The sequence below is a fragment of the Triturus cristatus genome, chromosome 9 (assembly GCF_964204655.1).
Source record: "Triturus cristatus chromosome 9, aTriCri1.1, whole genome shotgun sequence".
Classification (NCBI taxonomy): domain Eukaryota; kingdom Metazoa; phylum Chordata; class Amphibia; order Caudata; family Salamandridae; genus Triturus; species Triturus cristatus.
The window spans coordinates 330,089,950-330,107,933 of record NC_140592.1 but is presented as its reverse complement, the minus strand read 5'-3'; the positions used below and the strand labels follow the sequence as shown (position 1 = coordinate 330,107,933).

The 17,984-nt window shown below is 45.0% G+C and overlaps 1 protein-coding gene across 5 annotated transcripts in view; it reads left to right on the top strand.

Annotated features, from left to right (window-relative positions):
* Positions 1–17,984, top strand: part of LOC146797866 (RNA-binding protein 6-like) — a 1,129,330-nt gene that overhangs the window by 227,452 nt on the left and 883,894 nt on the right. The gene's annotated exons all lie outside the window — the stretch shown is intronic.

Below are 17,984 nucleotides of genomic sequence, written 5' to 3'. Positions count from 1 at the left end.
CCCTCTAGAACCTTCCCAGCAGAGGCAGTTCTCCTCAGATTTTCACCGCACGTCGTGTGTGAAGGGAGTCTCCCTGAGCTCTGCTCAGTTTCTTCAGCTTTTACTACTTTTTGGATAATCCAAGATCATACTTCATTTCTCTGACCCTATTAAGGCAGTAATATGGCAGAGTGGCAGAAAACAAGGTAATGGACTACGAAATATGTCTAACCTTTTCCTCAATAACTCTCACGTTCTGAGAGATGAGGCTATTATTGGGACTACAGAGACTTTAATCTGTCACTTCTGATGAGAACAACGAGGATTCCTTCACCTCATAGCAGAGGTCAATGGGAGAGGTCGCGCCAGGAGCCTCCAGAGGGCGCGCAAAAAAGCCATAAAGACTTATCTTGAGTCTTGATAAGGCACTTCTCACAGAGAGAGGCAATTGGGAAAAACTTCCTCAGAGGCTGATCCTACAACTCCCTTTTCATCCCTGACACTACATCAGGGAAATCCTTTTAACCTGACATTAAGGAGTCTATTACAAAACTCCATGTCTACTATTACTGCCTCACCAATATTGACCTCATCTACGATGGCGTAGTCTATGATGGCCTCCTATGATGGCCTCCTATGATGGTTGTCTACGATGGTCGTCTACGATGGTTGTCTACGACTGCCTCATCTACGACGGTCGTCTATGACGACCTCATCTACGACGGTCGTCTATGACGACCTCATCTACGACGGTCGTCTATGACGGCCTCATCTACGACGGTCGTCTATGACGGCCTCATCTACGACGGTCGTCTATGACGGCCTCATCTACGACGGTCGTCTATGACGGCCTCATCTACGACGGTCGTCTATGACGGCCTCATCTACGACGGTCGTCTATGACGGCCTCATCTACGACGGTCGTCTATGACGGCCTCATCTACGACGGTCGTTGATGACAGCCTCATCTACGATGGTCGTCGACGACGAATGGCCTCATCTACGATGGTCGTCGACGACGAATGGCCTCATCTACGATGGTCTCCTCTACAATGAGATTGCCTAGGACAGCCTCATCTCGAAGAAAACCTCATCATACGATTGCCTCATCTATGACTGCCTCATCTACGGATGGCCTCATCCACAAATGGCCATCATAGGATTGCCTCATCTACGGATGGCCGCACCTATGATTGCCTCATCTATGATGGCATTGTCTATGACGGTCGTCTACGACAGCCTCATCTATGATAGTTGTTCAGGACGGTCATCTATGACGACGGCCTCGTCTGCAATAACCTCGCCTACATACCCAGGTCTATGACAGCAAAGTCTACTATGAGATCGTCTACGATGGCCTCATCTATGACTGCATCCTGTACATAATTTAATGCAGCGGGCAAGAGCTAGACTTCTACTGCCAGTTAGTCGAACAGGCAGAATGTTTCCTTCATGATTTCAAGGAAGAGTCCAGGAAGATCTCGAGAGTGGTGCCTATAATAGACTACATCTATTCCAGCAGTGCTTCCACGCATAGAAAAGAAATACTGTGCACCTGCTAAAAGCCTATACTGTCTGATAGGTCACCCTCGGCCAGCTTCAGTAATTTTACAGGCCGCCTGACAAAGAAGGACGTGGTCTGGACCTTATAGGCAAAAAATTCTCTACCATGGCAGCGGCCTCTATTAGAGCTGCCAATCCTCTAGCCATAATCGGCTGTTATGACCGTCAAATGTGGTCAGAAATGGCGAGTCTCATTGACCTCATTCCCGAGGACCGAAGGCAGGAAGCAAGAAAGATTTGGTTGGAAGGAGAACGTGCCGCATCGGAAACTATAGATTGCGCCTTGGACATAGTGAACACCAACTTCCGTCAGCTAGCAGGGGCTGCAGTGCTTAGACGCCAGGGATGGCTTAAAGCCAATTCCTTCAAACCTGAGGGGCAAACGAAGATTCTAGACATGGCCTATGATGGAGAGTTTTTGGTTTGGTAAACATATTGATGAGGCCCTCTTAGTTATAAAAACGAACACGGATACTGCAAGATAATTAGGCACCCTTCAATACGGGCGCAGATCTTTGAGGAGTGAGAGGACGTGGTTTTTCATCAAGAGGAGGATACCAAAACCAACAGAATAGGCAGTATCAATCCCAGTACAGCCTTACAGCCAGACATCATACCGTCAATAGTCTACGACTAGTTTCTCCTGTCAGGGTGGTCGAAAGAGATCACAGTATCAAGGCTGAGACGCTAACAGGAAGCAGTGATCTCCACAGGGCGCCAACCATTTTACCCTCCTTACCCGTGGGCCAGAAGATATCAGCTTTTGTTCACAAGTGGCAGGAAATTACATCAGACCAATGGGTTCTAGACCTAGTAACCAAAGGCCACACCCTGGAATTCATCAAACAGCCACCTACTACTCTGCCCAGGGGTCCCCCTTCCCCTTGTCGTCATGAGATTTTGAGTTGTTTAAACAAAGGAGATATTATGGCTCTGGATATGGAAGATGCAAATTTCCACATACCTATCCACCCCAACCATCACAAATATCTTCGCTTTCAAGTGGCTGGCACCCATTATCAGTTCATAGTGCTCCTGTTTGGGCTGAAATTGGCACCAAGAACCTTCACGAAGTGCTTGGCACCAGTGGCAGCAGCATTGAGATCTCGAGGAATACAAGTATTCCCTTATCTAGACGATTGGCTGCTCAAAGATCCTTCAGAACATGAAACCAAGATTGTCACAGCAGAATGTATCCATCTCTTTTCTTCTCTGAGGCTGATTCTCAACGACAGCAAATCAGTTACGTCCTCTCCAAGTCATGTTTTTTCTCGGAGCAAGGTTACACACGGTCCAGTGCAACGCATTCTTGTCACTCGGCCGCCAGCTGCGTCTTCAAAAATTGGCACCGTTAATTAAAAAAAGGCCAGTTTCAGTCCGAATGTTTGCTTCGCTCCTGAGGATGTGCTCTTCAGCGATACATCTCATACCCTTGGTACAGCTCAAAATGAGACCTCTTCGGGAGGAACTGCAACTTCAATGGCAACAAGCCATGGGTTCATTTGACGATACCATCTAGGTCACGCCGCGCATGATAAATTCTCTACATTGGTGGTTGCAGACAGAGAATCTGACCCAGGGTCTCACGTTCCTACAGACCATTCCAGATTTCGTTTTAACGACCGATACCTCCATGGAAGGATGGGGAGGTCATCTGCAGGATTTGGTCTCAAAGATAAAAACAACAGCAGATCAACAGGCTGAGCTCCGCGCCGTTTTTCTGTCTCTCCAAGCATTCCTCCGGAGGATTAAGGGTTCCTCTGTGCTAGTCCGGACCAACAATACCATCATCATGTATTATATCAACAAACAAGGAGGAACAAAATCAGCTATGCTCTCGCAAGAAGCTCAGGAATTGTGGGAATAGGTCACTTTCCACAAGATGACCTGAGAGCCCAACACGTCAGGGGTCCCCTCAATACCCTGGCGGACACGCTGAGCACGTCTCAGTCGGACTGCTAAGAGTGGAAGCTGGAAAAGGAACAGGCGAACACAGTGTTCCAAGCTTGGGGCAAACCAGCACTGGATCTATTCGCAACAAGAGAGAACAAAGAATTTCAATATTCTGCCAGCAGGTTCCCTCAACAGGGATCCGGGATTGGTGCGTATGCTTTTCCCCCAATACCATTGATTCCGAAGGTGCTCTGCAAGATGAAGCTGGAAGGTTGCCGTCTAATTCTGATTGCACCCCGTTGGCCAAGACAATGTTGGTTCCAGGAACTTCTATTATTGTCTCAAGACAAGCCCATTTGCCTACTGCCGACGCCTACGATGTTGTCAAGGGACGGAGGTCAAGTGGTTCATCCGGACCCACAGTCACTGCACTTGCATGCATGGCTCCTGATTTCTTAGCGTTCAAGGACCTCAACATTTCACAAGACTGTCGTGAAATATTGGCCAAATCTGGTGCCCAAAGCACATTAAAAACTTATCGCCTCAAATGGAAGCGATTTCGCTGTTGGTGTGAGGCAAATAATATTCACTCAATTCAAGCTCCTGCAGAACAAGTTCTCCATTATCTGCTTTCTCTAGCCAAGTCTGGGCTTACTTTTTCACCGGTCAAAGTACATCTTGCTGCACTTTCTAAATTCAGGAAATGCTCAAAATTCCCTTTTCTCTGCTCTCCTTCACTTATCACACAATTTATGAAAGGACTTTTCCGAGCCTTCCCTCCAGTGCGAGCGCCCCTCCAGAGTGGGAACTCAACACTGTGCTAGCGCAGTTAATGAAGCGTCCATTTGAGCCTATCCATAAAGCTGATCTCAAATTCCTCACTTGTAAGGTTGCCCATTTATCCAGTATTGGGGTATCTTTCATAAATTCACATGCCTGAATCAATCCCCGTCGCCGAGGCGGGAATCCCCGGTAAATAAAAAGTAGTGCCAAAAGTGTTAGTAGTAGTAGTCCCAAAGAAAAGGCCTAAAGCCTAGATCTTAGCAGCCTATCTACCTCATTATGCAAAAGAACCAAGAATTTGGTAACAACCAATCAGACACCAGCACCCTTCTAGAACCCTCAGCAGAGCCAGTTCTCCTCAGATTTTCACCGCACGTCGTGTGGAAGGGAGTCTCCCTGAGTGCCACTGAATTTTCAACTTTCTTCAGCATGTCTGACAAGAAGGCCTTGTTCAAGTCCTGCAGAACCTGCGCCAGGAAGAGAGTCCATGTTGATGATCAACATTTGGATTGAATCTACTGCCTCTACCCCAAACATGAGGCAAAAGATTGTAAACTTTGCCGCACCTTCCCTACCAAGACTCTTAGGGATAGGGAGGCGAGAGTGATATTGTGGCTTAAATCCTCTTCGACCGAGGAGGATGACAGAGCCTCTACTTCTAGCAAGAGAGCTAGATCGCATGACAGCTCTTCCAGTGAAGGGAAGAAACGCCATAAATCTTCCCATTCTACTTCTGATTCTGTTCAGAGGAGTTCCATCATTTCCTCTGAATCAGCGCACTCTCCCCAGGATTCTGCTGTCAAGGACTCAAAAACTGTGAGTAAAAGCCTTTCAAAGTCTCTGGCTTAAAAGATAAAAAATTTGCCTGTGTAGTCATCAACAAACTGGCAGATCAGTGGGGTCGATGGGCAATAGCTCAGCTGGCTATAGGGCGTAAAATACGTGATTTGTGCTGTATATGGCCCTAATATCGATGATCCTGATATTTTCGAATTCCTCAATTTGGAACTATTAAACTGGGAGGGGGAAAAACTAATCTTGGGTGATTTCAATTGCGTATTAGATTACCATATAGATTCTACGGGGAGTAGGCGTAACGTAAGAATGTGTAAAACTCGCAGGGCAATCAAACAAATGATGAGGCTCCAGTCCATTAAGGACGCCTGGAGACATATATATCCTTTAATACCGGGCTATACTTACTATTCGGCTCCTCATAAATCATACTCCAGAATTGATATGGCCTTGGTGTCCGATAGTTTACTTATAACATCAAAAATGGAAATATGTCCCCGGGTGACCTCCGACCATAACCCTATTATTTTCTCTTTTCAGGTTAAACTTGAAGATAAGGAAATCAGGCAATTCTCCTTCCCTAGGTATTTGTTGACTGATACTGAATACTTGCTGAGTATTACACAGCAATTAGAGGAATTTTTTAGAATAAATACAGGCTCTGCTTCCCCAATAATTGTATGGGATACTATGAAAGCGTTTGTTCGCGGCATTACACAGAAATATATCCTTTTACAGAATAAAAAACGAAAAAGCGAAATGGGGAATTTATTACTTATTCTGCGCAACATTGAGAGAGAACATGTGAAGGTAGTTAAGAGTAAGGACTTAAAGGCTCAGGAAAATATGCTACTCTCTTTAATTGACGCAAAAGTCGCAGTTAAAAAAAACCTAAGAGAAAAAATGGCGGCAAATTACAGCAAACATCGGCTAGAGAGGTATGAGTATGGGGAGCATGTAGGACATGTATTGGCATATCAGACTGCAGAGGCAAAAGCCAGAACTAAGATTGATGCTATTAAGGGAACAAATGGGATCTTGTATACGGAAACATCGGATATTTTAGATCAGTTCTCGCAGTTTTACCAACAGCTATATTCATTGACATGGCCCTCTAACCAAGAAGAGATACTAGGTTATATTAACAACAGCGGCCTCCAGCCTGCGGACAACGAGAAAATTAATAAATTAGAAGAAACAGTCTCGGCAAAAGAAGTCGAATCTGCATTGTCACTACTCCCTAATGGGAAAGCGGCTGGTTTTGACTCGATACCATTAGAGTTTTATAAATCTTTCAAACAGATTATACTTCTACCTCTCACTAGTGTGATTCAATATGTAGCCATTAATGGTGAGGTGCCGGCATCATGGAATAAGACACAGATTGTGTTTTTCTTAAAAAAGGGCAAACCACCGACTGAGTGTGGCTCATACCGGCCAATTTCCCTCATCAATGCGGACGCGAAGATATTTTCCAAGATCTTGGCAAATCGTTTAGCTCCGCTTATGACGGTCTTAGTCTCTGAAAGCCAACACGGATTTATATTAGGGAGGGATACTACTGCCCACGTTAACACGGCTATTAGCTCATTCGACTATGCAGAGCAAAAGAAAATCGATTTTGGCATGATCCTATTAGATGCTGAAAAAGCATTTGATCGTGTCAGATGGGAATTTCTATGGGCTATTCTATTAAGGATAGGTGCTGGTAAGCAGTTCCAGTCCTGTGTAAAAGCTCTATATAGGAACCCACAAGCTAATCTTTGTTATATGGGTTCTAGGTCAGCATCATTTAGGATACTGTGCGGGACTAGGCAAGGTTGCCCGCTGTCTCCATTACTTTTCGCTCTATATATAGAGCCATTTTTACGTATCCTTCAATCTTGTGTATATATTGATCCGTTGGTTTCCGGCACCTCTCAACTTAAGCTTACAGCATATGCTGACGACATAGCGGTTTATGCTACTAATCCAAGTGAGGCTATGAATAAGATTATAGACGAAGCTGAGAAATACGGTAATGTCTCAGGGTACAAGCTGAATGTGAATAAAACTCAAGTACTTACTACTGCAGGGATTCAAAACGTTATGACTGGGGCGTGCACTACCGTAACCTATCTGGGGGTAAAAATAACTTCTAATGTAAAACAGATCATAGACATCAATTATCTACCACTTTTGCAGGCAACTACTAAGTTGTTTAAATTCTGGCACAGGCTTCCTTTGGGATTACTGGGCAGATCTAACTTAATAAAAATGAAAATACTTCCCAAATTCCTATATTTGTTTCGTTCCATCCCGTTGAAAATCCCTAACAATCTGTTCAAAAAACTTGAGGGCATATGTAGTAGCTTTCTATGGGGTTATAAAAAACCCAGAAGAGCAATTGAGCTACTTAAATCTCCGTATGAACAAGGAGGACTGGGTTTCCCGGACTTTAAAATATATTTCTGGTCTTCATTTATTGGTCGTTTCCGCTGCTTGTTGGGCCTGGACCAGTCAAACTCACTATTTAAGCTTATTCTAGGTAATCAGAGGGATATGTTTTTGTATGGAATAGATGATCCAAATTATTTTAAGAGGGTTAAGTTTAAGACTTTGAGGGATATTGTGGCTATATGGAGAGATATGTCTCTTAAGTGTAAGTTACCCAAAATTCATACTAAATTTCCATTGTGGGGGAACCCATTGCTCCCTAAGATCTTTCAGGATCAGGCAGGCAAATCTTGGATTCAATATGGGATTTCATATTTAGGCGAAATTTATAATGAGACAGGAATCATGCCATTTGAAAATTTGCGTATAAGGTACAAGTTACCGGCAAACTTTTTTTTCAAATATTTGCAAATAAGAGACTATTTAACTACAAGTTTTCCTACATTTGAGTTTACTCAGTCAAATGTTTGGGATTGTATATATGGTGCGAAGACCAAGTCTTTAATAGGTATGATGTACATCCATATATCTAGCTTTAAACTGGACGGTAGCGTAAAATTAGCTGAACGCTGGAGTCAAACTCTGGGTATAGTGGTCTCCCCTAGTATGATCAAACAAGCACTAGTTAATGTAAAGGATTCGGTGCACTCTGTTAATTTGCAACTCCAGCAATTACGTATTACTTGTATGCTATATTACACACCGGCTAGAATCGCAAAATGGGATCCAGGCAGCACGATGGGAGATAAAAAATACTGCCCCAAATGCGGATTGTATGCTGCCGACTTGCTACATATGTTTATTTCATGCCCTTCACTGACGGTTTTCTGGCAGAAAATCGAACAGTTACTTCAGCTAAAACTTGGCCTGAATCAACCATTGACTGATCTTGAAATTATGCTGGGGTGCAAAGAAAGTAATTTAGGTTTGGCACGTCTTTTTTCAATCTTAATGGCGGCTGCTAGACTAGCTATTGCTAGGGTTTGGATCTCTCCCACACCTCCTCAGGTTACGGATTTTTGGTCAATAATTAAAGAAACTTATGGTTTAGAGGCTGCCCTGGCAAATACAAGGGGACTTCGTTCCATGGTCAAATTAGAAACACTCTGGCGACCAATGTCCTTTTGACTATGTATTACATATTCTATATCGAATTTGTCCCTCGGGTTCATATTATTATTTATTATTCTTTATTGTTTGGTGATCATCTCAATTTGTGTTTATATGGTCCTATACGATTACCTGCTTGCTTTATTATTATTGTTGCTTTCCTTCTCCATATCGTTTATTATCGTTGATGTATACTTTTATATTTGATTTTGTTTAATTGTATTTTTTTATGCCTACTATGATGATGAAAATAAAAATAATAAAAAAAAAAAAAAAAAACAAAGTCTCTGGCTTTCTCTCCGTCGACTATTTCTGTCACTTCTTCTACTCCTTCATTGACATAAACCATCTCGACGACGTCCATTACCTCTCCTATTCTGTCGACGAGGATTACTATCCCGTCAAAAAGCCCATCGTCGACGAAGTCCGCATCGAATGCCATGTCGACGACGATGCCGTCGACGAGGCCTTCGTCGTCGAAGAGAGAAGTGTCGACTAAGATCTCGTCATCGAAGGTCCCGTCGACGACGATTCCGCCAGCGAAGAGCCTGTCGACGAAGGCCCCGTTGACGACGAAGATAGCCCCGTCGATGATTGCCTCGTCGACGATGGACACTGAAAGTCTGTTGACACCAAAAGTATCCACTGAGAGCCCGTCGACGACGATGTCAGGAGATTTGCCTGTTCTGTCTACGACATCTATGATGGCGCCCTCTCATTCCACTCCTATTTCCACCAGGAGTTTTCAACTAAGGACTTTCAAGAGGCACGACTGTAGCGATATATCACCGCTTACTCCCTCACATCTCCTGGAAACATATGTTCAGGGTGAGGATGATGATTGAGGATGACGAGGACGAAGGGCCCTTTGGAATTGCTCGCCATCCTTCTGAACTGCACATCAAATGTCAAGATGACGATGGTGAAGAGGACAATTATCAAGGACATTACTATCAAGAGGACATTATCGTCCCGCATCATAAACCTTACTATAAACAATCTCGTCAGAGCGAGATGTCACATCTGCCTTCAACTCTGATTCAAGACCTGCAAGCCATGCTTGCAGATTATAGACAGCGTTTTCCACCGCAGCCAGTCATTCCGCAGGTTCCGCTAACTGCGCCGCTTCCGGACCCTTTGACTGTGCCTGAGGATCCAGTCTCAACACCTCAACTTCCTGATCCTCCACAGGATCCGTGTCAAGCTCAAGATTCAACCTCTGAGGAAGAAGTCGAAGAGGGTGAACTACCAGATCCAGCAGATCTTAGGGATTCATATATAATCCCTATGCCTTCGCCACCCACCCCTCTACCATATGATTCGCCCCCAGAGGATATAGGGGGGTTTCATAATCTTATGCAGCCGGCCGCGACCAGGTTCCACTTGCCGGTTACCATTGAACAGTGACTGTTTTCTCCATGATTTTAAGGAGGAGTCAAGGAAGGTCACCAGAGCTATCCCAATCATTGACTACATTAAAGTAAAAATTATGAAAAATCCTGCTTCGTTGCCAGCGGTGCTTCCGCGGATAGACAAAAAATACCGTGCTCTGGGCAATAGTCCTTCCTGTCTCATTGGCAATCCTTGGCCAGATTCGGTAATCTCACAGGCAGCCCAACAAAAATCTAAGTATCCGGCAGCACCTATTACTACACCGCCGGATAGGGAGGGGCGACGCCTGGATTTAATTGGCAAGAAATTTTCCACAATGGTAGCTGCATCCATCAGAGCAGCCAACTCGCTAGCGATAATAGGGCGTTATGACCGCCAGATGTGGTCAGAAATGGCAAGCTTTATTGAGCTCATTCCGGAGGACAACAGACAAGACGCTCTGAAGGTTTTGTTGGAGGGTGAGCGTGCAGCGTCCGAGACAATCGACTGTGCTTTGGATGTTGTCAATACTAATTTCCGCCAGCTGGCTGGTGCAGCCGTACTCGGACGCCAGGGTTGGCTTAGGGCCACCACCTTCAGACCAGAGGTCAAAACAAAGATATTGGATATGGCCTATGATGGCGAATCGTTGTTTGGAAAGCATATATATGACGCACTCCAGGCAATAAAGGCCGATACCGCAAGATCCTTGGGCTCTTTGCAGTATAAGCGCGGTACCTACAGAGGAGCAAGAGGCTGTGGGTTTTCATCCAGAGGAGGGTATCAAACCCAACAGAATAGGTACCAGCCTCAGTATAGACAATCGTATCAGTCCTCGTACAGACAAACCAACACGTCTGGTTTCTCTCGTCAAGGTGGACGAAAAAGATCGCAGAATCAAGGACGAGACACTGCAAGGAAGCAATGATTTCTGCAGGGCGCCTTCCACTCCTTTTCCCCTCCCTGTGGGTGCGAAAATTTCAACTTTTGTGAACACGTGGCAGGAGATTATGTCGGACCAATGGGTTCTGGACCTGGTACACAACGGTCATACCTTAGAGTTTGTCACCAAGCCACCCAGCACACCACCCAAGGGACCCCCTCCCCCTCGTCTTCACTTACTATTCAAAGAAGCTTTAACGATGCTGCTCAAGAACGCAATCGAGAAGGTTCCTGCACTTCAAAAGGGGATGGGTTTCTATTCCCGCTTTTTTCTAATCAAGAAGAAATCAGGGGAGTGGCGTCCGATCTTAGACCTTCGCAACCTGAACAAATTCCTCAAGAAGCAGGGATTTCGCATGGTCACACTGGCAGAAATTCTAGGTTATCTCAACGAGGGAGATTTTCTAGCTTCTTTGGATATGGAAGGCGCTTACTTCCCAATACATCCGAAGCATCGCAAGTATCTTCGCTTCACCGTGGCTGGCGCCCATTATCAGTTCAAAGTGCTCCAGTTTGAGCTAAAATCTGCCCCAAGGATCTTTACGAAGTGACTAGCTCCTGTGGCGGCAGCGTTACGATCCCAGGGAATCCAAGTCTTCCCGTATTTGGACGATTGGTTACTAAAAGGCCCTTCGGAAAGCTCAGTCAAGACTGCTGTGACAACATCTCTTCGTCTGTTCCACTCTCTGGGGCGTACTGTGAACAGGAGCAAATCTCAGTTACACCCAAGGCAGGTCCTACCTTTTCTGGGAGCTCTGATAGATACTGTCCGCTGCAAGGCATTCTTATCTCACGAACGGCAGGTTCGTCTTCAAAAGTTGGCAATCCTGATTTCCAAAAGAAAGTCAGTTTCTGTCCGGATGTTCGCGTCGCTCCTAGGGATGTGCTCTTCTGCAATACACCTCGTCCCTTGGGCACGACTTCGGATGCGACCCCTGCAGGAGGAGTTACACCTTCAGTGGCAGCAGGCTGTGGGTTCTTTCGACGACATCCTCAGAGTCACTCCAGGCATAAAGAGCGCTCTACGTTGGTGGTCCCACATACCCAACTTGGCAGAAGGGCTCACTTTCATACAGAAGGTTCCAGACTTTGTCCTCACTACGGATGCTTCTATGGAAGGATGGGGAGGTCATCTCCAAGATTTACAGATACTGGGGAAATGGTTCCTGAGTACAAGAACAAGCACATCAACAGCCTGGAATTGCGAGCAATTTTCCTGTCTCTGCAAGCTTTCCTTCCAAGGATAGCAGGTTCTTCGGTTCTGGTTCGGACCGACAATACCACCAGCATGTTTTACGTGAACAAGCACGTAGGGACAAGATCAGCAACTCTATCCACAGAGGCTCAGGAGTTGTGGGAATGGGTCACACTCCACAACATAACCCTCAGAGCAGAACATGTCAGAGGTCTCTGCAATACATTAGCAGACACGCTCAGCAGATCCCTATCGGATTGCCACGAATGGGAGCTAGAGCAGGCTCAAGTGCTCGGAGTATTCAGAGCTTGGGGCACACCGACACTGGATTTGTTGGCAACAAAAGAAAACAAAAAATGCCGCTTCTATGCCAGCAGATACCCTCAACAGGGGTCAAGGGGGAATGCCCTGTCCATGCGATGGTCAGGGATTTGTGCTTACGCTTTTCCCCCGATATCTCTAATACCGAGAGTCATACGCAAGGTGAAGTTGGAGGGCTGTCGTTTCATCTTGATTGCACCCAGATGGCCACGCCAGTATTGGTTTCAGGAGCTTCTATTATTATCCCAGGACCAGCCGATCTGTCTTCTTCCGACGCCCACAATGCTGTCAAGGAACAAAGGTCAGGTTCTCCACCCGGACCCTCAGTCCCTACATTTACACGCATGGCTCCTGACTTCTTAGAATTCAAGGATCTGGATATCCCTCTGTAGGGATATATTGGCGAAATCACAAGCTCACAGCACGATAAAAACTTACCGTCTAAAATGGAAACGTTTTTGCTGTTGGTGTGAAACAAACCAGGTTCACCCGGTGGAAGCTCCTACAGAACAGATCCTCCCTTATTTGTTACATCTGGCAAGATCTGGGCTTTCTTTCCCTTCAGTCAAGGTCCATTTAGCCGCACTTTCCAGATTCAGAAAGGGGGCTCATGGCCCTTCTCTGTGTTCATCCTCTTTAATTAAGCAGTTTATGAAAGGACTTTTTCGGGAGTTTCCTCCGGTCAGGCTTCCTCCACTGGAGTGGGAACTCAACACAGTCTTAATGCAATTAATGAAACATCCATTCGAGCCTATCCACAAGGCTGATCTCAAATTCCTCACCTGGAAGGTTGCCTTACTTCTGGCCCTGACGTCAGCTAGACGAGTGAGTAAAATTCAGGCTTTCACTGTGAAGGAACCTTTTCTACGCTTCACTCAAGACTACGTGCACCTCCGAACTAATCCGACATTCATTCCTAAGGTGCCGTCACAGTTTCATCTTAATGAACCGGTGAAGTTAAAGACTTCCTTTCCTAATCCATCTACTCCAGTGGAGCGAGCCTTACATTCTCTCGATTTCAAGAGATGTCTCAAATTCTCTCTTCAGAAAACAAAAAACCTTAGAAAGTCTGATCAATTGTTTGTGGCTTATGGCCAAGCTACCCTGGGGAATGCAGTGACAAAATCCACTATTGCCAGATGGATAGCATCAACAATCCAGTTCTGCCATGACACAGCTCACAGGCCGTTGTTACGAAAACCCAGGGCCCATTCCACGAGAACAGTAGCAGCGTCTACAGCATTGTTTGCTGGGGTGACTCTGGAGAATATTTGTCGTGCTGCGACATGGAAGAGTGTCCACACTTTTACGAGACATTACTGCCTCCAATCTACGCATCAAGGCGATGCAGCGGTCGGACAAGCTGTCACGCGACATCTTTCTTTGAGATAATTTCAGGTACCTTTTTTCCACTTTTCACATGTTATGTTATCTGTTAGAATGACAATGGCATGTTTACAATGATGATATATTTCACTTTGAATGTTATTGCATTACATGCTGCTTTCTCTTTGTTGCCTGCATGTTACGAATTTTAAGATTGGGTTTCTTATACCTTTTGTAAACGAGTTGTGGATGCATCTGGGGAGTATCAGCACTAGTCTCCCACCATCCGCAAACGACTGTATACTTGGTATACTGCTCGCTATTCTGATTCAGGCATGTGAATCTATGAAAGATACCCCAATACTGGATAAGAAAACAAGTTACTTACCTGTAACTACAGTTATCCAGTATTGGTATCTTTCATAGATTCACATGCACCCACCCTCCTCCCCGTAGAGTCAGTTCTCTATGTTTTGGGACTTTTACTTTCCACTCGTGCTAGGAAAATCTGAGGAGAACTGGCTCTGCTGAGAGGGTTCTAGAAGTGTGCTTGTGTCTGATTGGTTGTTACCAAATTCTTGGTTCTTTTGCATAATGAGGTAGATAGGCTGCTAAGATCTAGGCTTTAGGCCTTTTCTTTGGGCCTACTACTACTAACACTTTTGGCACTACTTTTTATTTACCGGGGACTCCCGCCTCGGCGACGGGGAATGATTCAGGCATGTGAATCTATGAAAGATACCAATACTGGATAACTGTAGTTACAGGTAAGTAACTTGTTTTCTTACTGGCTCTTACCTCGGCAAGAAGGGTTAGTGAAATCCAAGCTTTCACTATAAAGGAACCCTTTTTACATTTTGCTCGGGACTACGTAACCCTTCAAACAAATCCCAGGTTCATTCTTAAGGTACCATCAAAATTTCACTTGAACGAACCGGTAAGATTAAAAACATTCTTTCCGGATCCATCCATTCCAGCTTGAAAGAGCATTACACTCGCTGGATGTTAAACACTGTTTTAAATTCTACCTACAGAAATCTAAGGATATCAGACGATCCAACCAGCTGTTCGTGGCGTATGGTCAAGCAACTCTTGGAAATGCTGTAAAAAAGGGAACAATAGCCAGATGGCTGGCATCTGCTATTCATTTCTGCCATGACAAGGCTAACAAACCTTTGCAGCGGAAAGTCGAAGCTCATTCATCAAGAACAGTATCGACGTCGATACTGTTCTTTTTTTTTTTTTTTTTTTTTTTTCTTCTTCCCCGGGTCCTATGATTAAGCCTTGGTTACTCTTTGGATCTTGAACGCCGGTCTCATGGTTTAACGATTCGCCCCTCCAGGCTGAACAGATCCTTGGATCGAGTAATTAAGCTATCTAGCTTCCCTCACCATGGAGTTATCTTCCGCTACTCTGTGAATTGTGTCCTGGTATGCGAGTCGACTTGAGATCCTGAGTTGTTCTCCCAGCTCGCGACACACTAGGTGGCTGGTGATTCCTACAAGAGGGTTAATGGCAAATGAGGACTAAAAAAAAAAAAAAGAACAGTATCGACGTCGACAGCTTTGTGTGCTTGAGTGACTCCGGAAAACATATGTCGTGCTGCGACATGTAAAAATGTCCACACGTTCACGAAGCATTACTGTCTTCAATTTTCGCATCAAGAAGATGCAGCGGGGTTGGACAGGCTGTTCTATGCCATCTCATTCATTAAGATCAGACTCGGGTACTTTTGCCCTTTTATGTATTATTCCGTTCTTTAATACTCATGCAAATGTACAGATTTATATGTCTGCAAGATTTTAAATATTTGTGTGTGTATATATATGTATGTATGTATATATTCACTTAAAAACCATAGGTTTCACACATGTTATAGTTAGCAGGACATTTCACTCGTAAAAAAACAATGAAACTCACGCGACCGCAATCCTCTGCTGATGACGTCAGATATTACATCACTGTATGTAGACACTTATTTACCCATGTCTTCTTCCATTAATCTTTAGCTATACATATATTACAAATATTTATTTTTCATAAAGACACATGTCATCAGTGATGTAATATCTGACGTCCTCAGCAGAGGATTGCGGTCGCGTGAGTTATAGTTGCCTGCACTAACTATAACGGGGGAATTTCATTGGTTTTTTACGAGTGAAATGTCCAGCTAACTATAACATGTGTGAAACCTATGGTTTTTAGGTCTCGGCTGCGAAAGGCTGCGCTTGCGCAGTCTCGCTCCGAGATTTAATGAGTTGGAGTGACTTTGAGAAGAGGGGCTTGCACCCGCCCCTCTTCTATCCTGTTCTCCATTGGCTGGCCTCTTAAATGCTGGCCAGCCACTGGAGAAGAGGTCCAGTCACTCCGTTGAAGCCCCGTCTTTTTCGGATCGGGGGGCGTGTTTTTTCGTTGCTTTTCGCAGGGCGTGTTTTTCTCTCCTCCAGCCAATGGCAAGAGGAGAGAAAAAGAAACACGCCCCCGAATCCGAAACCGAGGCTGCGTTTCTCCGAGGCATTTCTGCTTGGCCTCGGAGAAAGGCGGTGGTGTCCCGGCGTCCGTCTAGAACCCTCCCTCGGCCCCCACCTTCCGTCTTTCTCGCCTTGCCTTCCATGTCTGCATCTTCTCACCCTCCCACCACCTCCGGGTGCCTCTCCACTCGGGTTCACTCTGCAGCCTCTCTCCCGGAAGAGCCCTTCCTTTCCTTCAGCGGCGCTGTGCAAGATGGCGGTCCAAATTTCCAAGAAGAGGAAGGTGAGCCGTGTTTAATGTTGAAACGGTAACTTCTGGTTGAAGAATGCCCTCTAATAACACTGGGACAGTGTTCCCCTGATTTGGCAGATCGCTGTGGCCCTGCAGTTGTTCTTTTATCATGTTTTGATAGCTAAGGATGGCGTCGGATTGCGGCTGGTGGCGGTGTTTTGCTCCCCGCCTTAGACATCGCCTGTGTCAGTACAACCTGCTGAGCGTGGTTTGCATGACTGTCTGCGGGAGGGTGTGGATGCCTCGCTACTATAATTCACGGTAACCACATGGCGTTGACTAGACGCTGCCCTACAACGTATTCCTTTTTTCGTGGAAAGTGCAATGGTGTCTTAAGTTGGAAAGTTTGTACTAATAGCGTATTAGACCGTCATTTTATGTTTTTTCTGATTACCGTTTTCACTATAAACTACACCCTTTCAGAGTTGGTTGCCTGTTATTACTATATTCAGGTAAAGTTGCCGTATTAAGCGCGGTTTCGTAAAATAACTTTGTTCTCGCAAAGCAGCCTTATTGTATAGTACAATCATAACTACCCCCAACTCACTTGCTATTACGTGCAAGAACAGGAGATCAAAAATGCTGTGCTAATTTTGAAATAGCAAACTCCCCGATTTCCTTTCAGCTACAGATTTCGGGCAGTTGCACAGGTATGAGTTGCCATATGTAGTAACTGTTCCTTAACCACAAGCAACATCTTTTCAGTAGGCCAATATGTTCACTGTTATGCTGTAGGTGTATGAATCTTGTGATGAGCTCACTCCACTGCAAAGTAACTTGCCTGGAGCCTAAAGTAGCTGAGAAGAAACGCATTTATAGGGGCCTCCAAAGAGTCCGTCTGAAGGCCATTGTAAGTTACCTATGCACGTTTTAAACGCTTCCTGTCTTCTACCGGTTCTTTCCGAACGTTAAAAATGGAAAATCACTTCTATTCCGATAAGTGTAGTAGATGCTTGTTTGATGTCCCTTGATTGAGGCTCCCTGTGTAAAACACAATAGTGGGCACTTGTGTAAGTGCGGGTTTTTTTTTTTCACAGTACTTTCATGATCCCTGTATAGTTTGATCTGGTGCTTAGCCAACACAGAAATTGCAGTGGGGGGAAAAAAGGTTGTTGCGGGGAGATTAGTGATTTGCGTATGTTTAGTGCTACGGGTCTGTCTTTAACAGAAAGTACTGTGACTAAGGTATTTGAAACTTGCATTGCATACAGTATATTAGGCTGGTACAAAATGCGGAAAATTTTAGATAACACGTGCTTACAAAATGTAGATTTTAGTGATACTCATTCTGTAAGGAGTGCCATTATTTTTAAACAGATTAGGAAGCTTCAAGCGATTCCCTCAACTAATTCTAATACCTGCTTCCAAGCACCCTTTTCGAGATTGACCAGTTGCGCGCACTTTTGTTTTCTGAAGCATGTCGGCTCAATGGCATGAAGGCATGTTGTCACTTCAACTTCTGGTCCCTTGCAGCATGTTTGACTCGTCCCTGTAGTGGGGATTGCAG